Raw genomic sequence first — 11,772 nt, forward strand, 5'->3', positions numbered from 1 at the left:
TAACTGATAAGGTAGTTTTTGAAGATATGATTTTAGTTGAAAAATCTAACTTAGTTCCTTCCCATTTTTACGTAAATGAACCTCATGAGTTTGTTGATAATTAGAGGTTAATTATTAGCGGCTAGCTGTTGTTAATAGAGATGGCCAAAAGTGCGGGTCAATCCAGCCCAGCCCACCTCATGGGCCGTGTGGGCCGGGCCAGCAAAAAGCCCAGTCCAACCCAACTCGAAACGTGAAATTGGTGGGTGGATCGTGGGCCAGATTTCTTAAGCCCAACCCACTAAAGCTCACTACTAAAACCGCTCAGCCCGGACCATGAAATTGGTCCAACCCGACCCATGAATACAGACCAGCCCAATTCAAGTAAATATTGAACCAAATTGTGTATATTTTAATCAAATTGTATATAATTTAATCAAATTGCATACATTATAATTCAATCAAATTTAAAAATAACGACATTATTCATTAATATTAATATTTGTATATATTTTTAATTCATTTTTTAGATTTTAAGTAATAATAATGAATAATTTTAATGATTAAATAATTTTGAAAAACAAAATCTCATGTCGACCCATCAGCCCGGTCCACCCCACCAGACCCACGAATCGTGAAAACCGGTAACAGACCGGTGTGGGCCAAGATTTTTCAGCCCGCGGACCAACCCGCCCAACCCATGAATTTCACGGTCCGGTCCTGGGCCGTGAAATCTCAGCCCAGCCCACTACGACCCACGAGTACCCAGATTTTAAGAGAATATATGTTTGGCAAAGATTGTTGAGTAAGAGATCCAACGATGATTACTTATATTTCCTTCCATCTTTATTAGTTAATTCGTTTCTTTTGCAGAAAGTTTTAGGAGAAATAATTCTGTGGGACATAAAAAAAAAAGAAAAATTCTTTTATGTTAAATTGAAATGTATATGTGATGGAAAGTTAGTGATCCCATTTCAAAAATAGAAACAAAAGAAATCTGTAAACTAATAAGGGACATCCCAAAAAGAAATATAGATAAACTAATAAAGATCAAAGGTAGTAACTGATAAGGTAGTTTTTGAAGATATGATTTTAGTTGAAGAATCTAACTTAGTTCCTTCCCATTTTTAGGTAAATGAACCTCGCGAGTTTGTTGATAATTAGAGGTTAACTATTAGCGGCTAGCTGTTCGTATTAATTGTTAGCATTTAGCTGATTGTATTAGTTGTTAGCAGTTAGCTGACTAGTTGTTTATATTAGTTATTTGTGTGAAAGTGTTTGGAAGATAGTTGTTAGCTTAGATGAAATGACTACTAAAGATATTGGAATAATTATTTATTGATAGAGCTTTCCTTTATAATGGTAGAATATGACCAGCTTTAAGATATATTGGTCATTACACAACTAAATTCACAAACCTCTCTTCCAAAAAGCTCATACTAGTAGCTTTTATAAAATTAGCATTTTGAGTTGAAACCTCTCTTGCAATCCTCTCTCTATCAAACACTCCCATTAGAAAATTGGACTAGTCAAACCTCTATATTCATCTTAAACCTCTTTTTTCACACCAAAACTGTCTCAGGCAAATACTCGCAATATGTATATCATTTCAAATTCAAACAATGAATCAAATATGAAATTTGGAATGTCAAAATTGAAATCAAAATTTCTAGTATTTGGAAAAGTAAGGGGTGTTACAACATCCAATTAAAGCATATCCAACATTAGAGTACACCTAAGAGTCACAATAAACCCATTACATAATCCTAAGTACAATCCATCCAAAAAGGTGGATTTTTTAGAGTCCATATAGGTTTCCTTGGAGAGTTTTGGTCTAGACTCGTTCTAGGGTTTTGTCCTTTGGAGGGATTCACTAGTAGAAAAAGGGCGTTTTGCGTCGCCCCATTTACGTCGCATGTAAGGCAAAATGACGCAATAACGTAATTTGTGTCGCATGTAAAGAGGAATGCGATGCACAACATGGGTACATAAACACCAGATACGAGCTGTTACGTAGTGTAAAACTGGTAATTTAATACGACAACTCTAACTTCAGGTTCTTAATTTGGAGACTTGTGCAACATTGATTGGGCTCGGATCCCGATACTGAACTCCGATCAGCAACCTGCAAAAAAGGGACCACCCAGGAGGTTTGGGTGGTATTTCCCCCTTCGATGCTTAAGTCAGATATAAGGGATATGAACGAACTTTTAGAGGGAGAGAGAGTAGAGAGAGATAATTTATGGCAGAATAACAGTACTATGCTCTGAAAAACGTCCTTTTCCCCTGATTTCAAGGACTATTTTCACTGTTTGAAATGACTGATGTACCTTGATGTCACCCTAATTTGGGAGCATCTGATTGGCTAAGAAATAATATCATGGCACGTGGCAAGTGCTGATTTGTGAATACAATTTTACTCTATTGCTGAATCAGGCTTTACTTGCATTGGGCCTAAGTACAATTTCAGGGCCACAAGAGAGTTTTTCAGTACACCTTTTCCTCAGAAAAGTGTACTTTAGCCCAAATAACCTGCAGACCTATGTACTTTCTTTTCATAAGCGAATGCCACATGTAAGGCTGGGATGGTGCCATGTGTCATCATTGTAGCCACTGATTTTCAGGCTACAACATTTGCCCCTTAAAAGAGGAAGTTACCATTTAGGCGTTAAGACGATTGATTTCCTCTTTTAACCGACCTGGAACTGTCCTTCTCCTTTTGAAAAAAGAGGCGCCATTTTGCCGGTCTTCACAGGTCAACCCTCAAGAGTAACAATTACTTTTACCGGATGAGGGGGTCACTTTCACCCCTCTATAAATATGTGACTTTGTCGTTTCTGAAATCATTTTAACATCGCTGAGAAATTTTTCTAGAGAGAGAGACTCCGCAATTTTTACTGATCTTTTATAGAGAGAGAAGTTTCTCCCATCCAAGCTCTTGCATTCGGCTACTCCGTTCGTCCAAAGTTTCATTCGTCTTTGAGATTCGTCCGAACTTTCTCTACAAGTATTTCCTCATTCATTTCTTTTGTATTTTCTAGAATATTTTAAGAAAATGGATTCGTCCTCTTCATCGAACAATCCCGGCCGCTCAGGGGTTGGTACTAACCCTAGAACAGAGAGCCTGTCTTCCTCGGCATCTTCTAGAGTTGGACCTATCTCGGCCGGACATGCATTCTTTTTCTTTAGTCATGGCTGGCAAAGTCAGACGACCCAGTCTTTACCTGTGCAGGGTAATCTGGCGCGCGTCAAGCAAACAGCTCGTATCAGACGAGGGTTAACCTGCCGGCCTCCAGCTCAGAAATGGAGGTATCTACTGGACGGATTCCCGCTGATGGAGAGCGAGAAGTCCAAAGCGCTCGTCCTGCTAACCCAAGTCCTTTTCTTGAACTCGTCCAGGAGGAGTCCGAAGTTCGGGGCTCTCCAGACCCCAGCCCGTCCAAGCCAAGGGCGACCTCAGATGAGTCGAACGAAGCCGAAACCTCTTCTAACCCGGCTAGCGACTCCGACGAGCCGTCCACAACTTCCTCTGAAATAAGGCGGCGTCTTGGCCTCTTGTCTGACCCTAAATACATCCTGGCCGAAAGCGGCTAGCTAGGACGAGTAGGTCCTCACCTTGAACATCTTTCTTTAGCCATACCCATGCCGGGGTATCGGTTTGTTCTTCCCCGGGGAGACACTATACTTAGTGCTCCTGCTGGCCACTTCGCTGTTTATCGTCTGGCTTTAGATGTCGGGCTGCGTTTTCCATTGCACCCCTTCATCAGCCGCCTCCTTTATTACTATAATATAGGACTCAACCAACTTACCCCAAATTCATGGCAAAACATTTTGACCTTCATAGCCGTCTGCGAATTTAAGGGCGTTGATTCGTCCATGGCTGCTTTTTCGAAAATACACTACGTCTGGCTTTAGATGGGGCATGGTTCAGTGTTTGTAATCGTCAAGGCTTCATGACGTCTTGGGACAAGACGTCCAAGATGCATGCTTGGAAAGCCGAGTTCCTGTTCGTCCAAGCTCCCAACGAGGCGGTGGCCAGACAGTATCGCTACACTAGCCGGGCTGCTACCAATTCTGGACGAACAGCGTCCTTCCTGGACCTTGAAAATAGCTCGGCTGAGCAGTTGGTGGAATACTTCAAAATCTCGGAGTATTCCATCAACAACGTCTCCTTCAAGGGTCCGTCCAATTGGATCCCTTTCAAGGAGATGTTTTACAATGACGATTTCTTGGTCGCGGCCGGCTTGCGGCGGGCCGAGGATAGAGGTATACCTTGTAATAATTTTCAAGTAAATGCCCTCGTCCTATTTATTCTCTCTCTCTGTTTTTTTTTTTTGCTGGACGAGTCTCTTCTTTGAAGAGAAAAACGTCCTTAATTGACTCTAGACGGGCACTCCCTCTGGGGGGTAGAACGTCCAAAGTTGATTTCGGACGGCCTTCAATGACTAGAACGTCCTGAAGTGACTCTGGACGAGCTCCCTCTCTATGGGGGAGAACGTCCGAAGTTGATTCTGGACGACTTTCGTCTTCTAAGGACAAAACGTCTTGGGATGATTTGGACGAGCTCCCTCTTCGTGGACCAGAACGTCCAAAGTTGTTTTTGGATGTCTTCCTTCTTCGAAGGATAGAACTTCTTGAGCTTATTTAGACGGCTTCCTTTTTCTTCCAGTCTTCTCTTTTGACTAATCATTTTACTTAATTTTTTCAGAAAAATGCCCCAACGTCCAAGGCGTTGGCGGAGAAGGCGGCCTCCAAGAAAAGACCGGCCACCACCAGTGATGCTCCTCCTCCAAAAAAATCAAAGGGGTTCACAGCAAAGAAGAAGAAACCATCACGGCCTGCTCCCAAGGTCGTGATCGATATTCCTGCTGTGGATGACCCTCCCAAGACCGAGGAAATGGCCTTGGTCACCTATACGGGCCCTATCGGCCCACTGGCTACTGAGCATCCGGACGCTGCTGCTCTTTTGGACGGAGTAGGGACCCAACCTGCCATGCCGGACGCGACTACGGACGGGTCTGCCTATTCTGGGCCAGTTGCCAAACTGGTTTCCCAGATGCCGGAGGCATACAGAACGGCCTCCCGATTCTCTAGTGAGTCTTATTACTAGAATATAGTTAGAACCCTGCGCGTCGGCAGGCGGCCAATGAGTCCCTCCAACCGTCAGATTGTCGTTATACCCATCAGAAATACTGACGAGTCACCTCTTTCAGATAAGGGGAAGGGCATAGCTGAAGAAGCTCCAGCCGGCTCTCCAACTCTATCTGACGATGAGTCTTCGGCCGCTTTCTCGAAGATGAACTCGGCTGACAGAGAGAAGCTCAAGCTGGAGCTTTTCCAATGCTTCCCTGAACCTTATCAAGGGTTTGAGGGGAGCCTCATCAGGACATGTTGGCTACATGTCTCAACTGGCTGCAGAGGTAAGTTTTTCCTTTAAGCACACTCCAAACTTGTGAAGCCTTCCTTTAGATCTGCAATCTATGTTGGACTCCTAGCCACATAACGAACTTGTGTTTAGCCCATGGAGCACAAGTGTACTCACCAGTCATCATTTTATACATGTGATTGATCTTGTATGAGCTACTCCTAGCCCAAGTCTGAATATGCAATCTTTTTAATTCCTCCTTGACCTTGCACAAGTTTTTAACCACCCAACTAGCACCAGATGGGGCATTATAGTCCCACCAGTTCTGCTGCTTAATATAAATGGTATACATCCACTTCACCCAGAGCTCATCCTTATTAGTCCCAATATGCCAGACTAGTTTCCCAACAGCTGCTATGTTCCACTTCTTAATGTCTCTAAAGCCTAGCCCCCCTTGTTTCTCTGGCCTGCATACCTGACTACAATTAACATACCCCTCTTTGACATCACTTGCCTTCCCATTCCAGACACTAGTAGAATAATTGCTTATTGCTGCGGTGATATTGCTGCGGTTTTACCCATACGCAGTAATATATCACGTTAAAAGAAAACAAAAAATATAAAATAACCATATTGTTGCGGTTTCGCCCGAAAACTGCAGCAATATGGTTTCAACAGAATTTTTTTACTATTGACCAAACATATTGCTTCGGTTTTTGGCAGAAACCGCAGCAATATATTAAAATAATATTAAAAAATATTATTTGAAATATTACTGCGGTTCCTAAAAGAAACCGCAGTAATATAATTATTAGGGTTTTAAATATTTTTTTTAGGAATAGGGTTTTTTTAATGCTCACTATTTCTCTCTCACTCCTTCCCTCCTCCCTCATTCTCACTGCCGTCTCCCTCATTCTCACTGCCGTCTCCCTCATTTCCTTTTCCTCATCTCACCAAAAATTCTCGTTCTTCATCGTCGTTCTCCTCCCTCATTCTCGTTCTTCAATCCTCCCTCACCCGACGAAGGCTTCGTCGAAATTTTTGTCATCCTCGAGATTTCTTCTCGTTGGTTGAGATTTCCTCTTCCTCACCAGTCGAAGACCTCGCGCTCGGTCGTCGTTCAGATCGACCCTTCGAAGCCCGCGCTCATTGTTCCTCGCGAACCTTCATCGTTCCTCTCGAAGCCTTCGTCGTTCCTCTCGAAGCCTTCGTCGTTCCTTTCGAAGCCTTTGTTGTTCCTCGCGCTCGAAGCCTTCGTCGTTCAGATCTTATTTAATCAGGTATTTCTCTGATTTTGACATTCAATTTCTTGTTTTTTTTTTTCAATATTTTGTCCTTTTTGCTTTGAATTTTACTATTTTAATTATTTAAGATGTTTACGTTTATTTTGCAAGATTTTGTTCGTCCTCCTTTTCGCCGTTCGTCCTCCTTCTCGCTGCTCGCCGGACGTTGAATCGCTCGAGTTCTTGGCTATATTTTAGTTTAATTTTTCAGTTTCTTATTTTTTGTTATAGGGTTTTTTGTTTTCAGTTTTTTATTTTTTAATATTGTTCTTATTATTTTTTTTGTTATTAGTCATTTAGTTGTAACTGTTTTTTTATTTTTGCTTTTTCATTTTACTTTTTTATTTTTTGTATTATTTATGTAACTAGTTTTTTATTTATATAAATTTAATCTGATTCATATGTCATTTTATTTTCAGTTCGTCTATGAATTTGGTGGATAGTGGATGGATTACTTGCTTGCTTTTACTCTTTCAAATTTGATTGTAATATGCAAAAAAAAAAAAAAAAAATTTACCTATACCAGGGCCTATTGCTGTAGTTTTAGATAACAACCGCAACAATACGCCAAGCTATTGCTGCGGTTTCTAGCCAAAACTGCAACAATACATTGTACGTTTTTGATAAACAAATAAATATATTGTTGCGGTTTTGGATAAGAACCCAATATGGTCAAATATTGCTGCGGTTTAAAAACGCAGCAATATATTAATGACCTATTGCTGCCCCTCTAATTGCTGCACGGCCAAAACTGCCACAATAGGCCACTTAAAGACCGCACCAATAAGCATTTATTCTACTAGCGAGAGGAAGCTTCTACTGACATTGTTTATCTTACTCATAATGGTATTTGGAAGGCTAAATATTTGCCCCCAATAACTGTGGATGCTCATAAGAACACTGTTCACTAGCTGAGCTCTCCTTGCAAAAGACAAATTCCTTGTTCTCCAGGTATTAATCTTTGCCACCATTTTATCAACCAGCATATCACATTATGTAGCTTTAATCTTCTTATGAGAGATGGGCACTCCCAGATATTTAAAAGGAAAGCTATCTGACTTGATTCCAGAGAACTGCAGAATTCTTGTGTTTTCCTCCTCTGGCATCCCAGTGCATAATATGGTAGACTTGGAGTTATTTGCTGTCAAACCAGATGTCTCGGAAAAAAGTTTAAGCCCTTGTAGTAGTAGGTAAGCTGAATTGACATCACCTCTATAGAATAGAAGTAGATCATCTGCAAAGCATAGATGATTTAACTTCAAGTTTGCACATCCAATGAAATGTTTAAACACCTCCATTTCACTAATGTAACTCATGATGTGAGAGAGGTAGTCCATGTAGTGCACAAATAAGAGAGGGGACATTGCATCCCCCTGCCTAAGCCCTCTCTTAGCAGGGAAGAAACCTTCAGTTCCACCATTCAGTAGCAAGGTAAACTTGGGTGTCTTAATGCACTCTAGAACAAATTTAGTAAAATGCTGAGGGAATTTAAGTGCAATCAACAAATCCTCCACAAAACTCCACTCAATGGAGTCATATGCCTTCCTTAAATCAATCTTAATTAGCACCCCTGGCACCTGCTTTCTATTAGGGTTGAATCTTTTGACCAAATCTTGACAAAGCATGATATTAGAAATGATGCTTCTGCTAGTGATGAATGCACCTTGTTTTGGGGCTATTAAATCAGGTAGCACGCATTCAAGTCTATTATAAATGAGTTTTGTAATAGTTTTGTAGATGATTGAACAACAGGCTATAGGCCTGTAATCACCTACATTAGATGAGCATATTTCTTTAGGGATTAAAGTTAGAGCAGTGACATTCACTTCAGATAGTAATTTCCCAGTCAGAAAGAAGTCTTGGATTGCACCTACAACTTCAGAGCCAACAATATCCCAAGTCTTCTTATAAAAATGACTTGTATACCCATCAATACCTGGTGATTTTTCATCTGGGATGGAGAATATAGCCTGCTTAATTTCTTTAGCAGAGAAATGGAGATTAAGCATTTGATGTTGTTCTTCATTCAGGATCTTGCCCCTTTCTATGATTGCAGCTTCTACAGATCTTGTGTCCCCACTACTACTCAACAGGCCTTGGTAGAAGTGAATGAAGGCATTTGTTACCCCCTTTGGACTGGAGACCCACTCTCCATGCTCATTCTTGATTGTATTCACCCTATTTTGTACTATTCTCATCTTTATGCTATGGTGAAACACCCTGGTATTCTCATCCCCTTCTTCATACCACCTTACTTTTGCCTTTTGACTCAAAAAAGACACATAATTCTTGTGATGAGCATCCTGGTACTCTTGCCTACTCTTCATTTCTTTCTCAATGAGCTCTGCATTTGTGGGGTATGATTGCAGCTCTTGCTGAGCAGTAATCAGACAATTGTAGCTCTTAGCATTAGCCACTAAAACATCATTCTTCTTTATTCAGCTGCTTCAATTCAGTTTTTTACCATTTCAACTTCCTAACAACCCTGAAAATTTGTGTTCCAGTGATATGTCTTTGCCACCCTCTAAACCACCTCCAAAAAATGAGCAGATCTACTCCACATATTAAAAAACCTGAATGGTTTTCTGTTTTGTGTGGAAATAAAGGATTTTAATAATACTGGATAGTGGTCAAAGTCTCCTTCTGGTAGATAAATTGCTTCAGCCATAACAAACTCCTCCAACCAGGCCTTATTCCCCACAACTCTGTCAAGTTTACAATAAACTCTATTCACACCTTCTTGTTAATTATTCCATGTGAAGAATTGCCCACTGGACTTATCATCCTCCATTCCACACCTTACCATACATGCTTTCATATCCGTCACTTCATTTTCTCTAACAGGCTGACCAATTTTTTCCTCTAGGTTCATTATGGCATTGAAGTCACCTAGGATTACCCAAGCCCCTAAGACGACATTAGTGGACAACATGTCTAGGGTCTCCCATAAAACCTTCATCTCTTTTCTTTCATTATAACCATATACAAATGAACAATGAAATTTCTTTCCTCCATTCACCACCTCTACTTCTGTGTGTATAATCTGTGCACTACAATATTTTATATTTACATGGAAAGTTGTGGGATGCCAAGCAATCACTATTCTTCCATTTTTATGCCAAGCATTATTATTTGAGAAACACCAACCACGAAAAAGAGAAAGATACAAATCACCCATGTTGTGTGATTTGACCTTTATTTCAAGAAGACTAAATAACCTAATGTTATGAGAAAGAATGAAATTCTTTACCTCATGCTGAAATTCTTTTCCTCATGCTGCTTATTCTTGTTATTTAGTCCTCTTATGTTCCAGGATAAGATATTATCCATGGGAGTCAAGAGGCTCCCCCTCCTAGCATTCTACATCCTCCTCATCTTCAACTATGACTCCTGATGTCTCAGTGTTAGCTTCACCTCCTTCACCCATACTGTCAAGAACTTGATCATCAACTTCCCTCAAAACTGCAAAGGAATTCCTTGTTCTGACACGTACAACATCTTGATTCTTTTGAATCTCTCCCATTGAGACCTTCTGAAATCCATCAGCATCTAGAGTTGGCTTATTCTTTTCAACCCATACTTGTTTCTTCTTCCTCTGCCTCTGAGTACACTGCTCCACTTCATGCCCTATACCATGACAATTCTCACAAGTAGTTGGTTTCCATTCATAGCCCACCACTTTCTCAATAATACATCCTTTCTCATTTTCAAAACTAATCGAAGTTGGGATATGTTGATCCACCATGATCTCCACCATGACCTCCACCAATATCCTCGCAAAGTTCAATCTATCTTTGGATGTTGTTGCTTGATCCAATTTGACAGGTTTACCAATTCGAGACACCAATTTAGAAAGACACTTCTCACCCCAGTATTTTAGGTCCAATTGAGGTAATTGAACCCAAATAGGTACTCTCCTTATTTCCTCCTTCTGTAGTTCCATGTCCTGATGCCATGCTTTAACTACCATTAGTTTCTTAGCAAAGAACTGAAACCCTCCCTTGAGAATGGCATCCCTATATTCCATTGTTTCCAATCTTATAATGGAGAGACCCTTTCCAATTGCAGCAATTTTGTTATACCAAATGTCCCCAAATACGTCGAATAAAACCCTCCATGACTGGAAAAGGTGGATTCACTCCTATAACATAACATACAATTGCATTCTCTCAAAATTCTATCTCTTCTTTCACGTCCTCAAAATCAATTTGTATTTCAACTCCATTCACATGTTTATCCATTCCAGAATTCATACTACTATCTAAATCCTGAACTCTTTCAAATTCATTGAATAGACTACGAGATTGAAGCTTACCCTGTTCTATCACATCCATCCTTGTCCGAGTCTTCTTCATTATCGTTAACCATTCTTATAACTGATTCTTCTCCTTACTCTCTTGCTGCAAAAGTTTCAATGAACTCTTCGGCGATGTAGGTTCATCAAGATTGGGGGTTTCCACAACTAAAGAAGCAACTCCATGTAACTCAGCAATTGCTTTTTCCTTCCTTCAGTAGCTCTAGTAGGACCTCTCTTCTGATTTTGATGTGGATGAGATTGTTTCTTCGCTCTAGCTTTCGAAGATCCTGCCATGGCGACAACGTGAGATTACGTTGAGAGAAAACAAGAGCGCGAAAAACTTTCATCTTTGTCGTGCCAATAAAATGCACTTGATATCGCAATGGCTGCAACAATTATTTTAACCAGTTGATAACGATATCATGATCGTAAACTTAGATTTGAAAAGAAAACTCAATTGTTGTCCTTTCTATACTTAAGTTCCAAGCTAATATCAAGATTCTACATCAATTATAGAGTTAGTGATGATGATACTAGAGTAGAGAATATGGTCCACTTGGTAAGATAATGAGCCAATTTGATTTTATTGGATCAGGGCCTAGTTTTATCCTGGCCCGTTTGGTCTTGACTCGAAATATCATTAGATTTTAATGATTCGCCTGCGATTGACTTGCTCTGTCCTGCCAAGTAAGAAAGTGTACTTGTGTACCTAAAATTTTACCATTTTGATTCAAATCAACCAAATAATTAAGTACCTTATAATTCATTTCAAAACTTCGTACCTAAATCAAATAACTCATGTATCTTGAGTCCTTGATTTGAAAGAATATTAGTCTTATATAGACGTT

This window comes from Beta vulgaris, chromosome 9, assembly GCF_026745355.1.
Source record: "Beta vulgaris subsp. vulgaris cultivar EL10 chromosome 9, EL10.2, whole genome shotgun sequence".
In the NCBI taxonomy this organism is placed as follows: Eukaryota; Viridiplantae; Streptophyta; class Magnoliopsida; order Caryophyllales; family Amaranthaceae; genus Beta; species Beta vulgaris.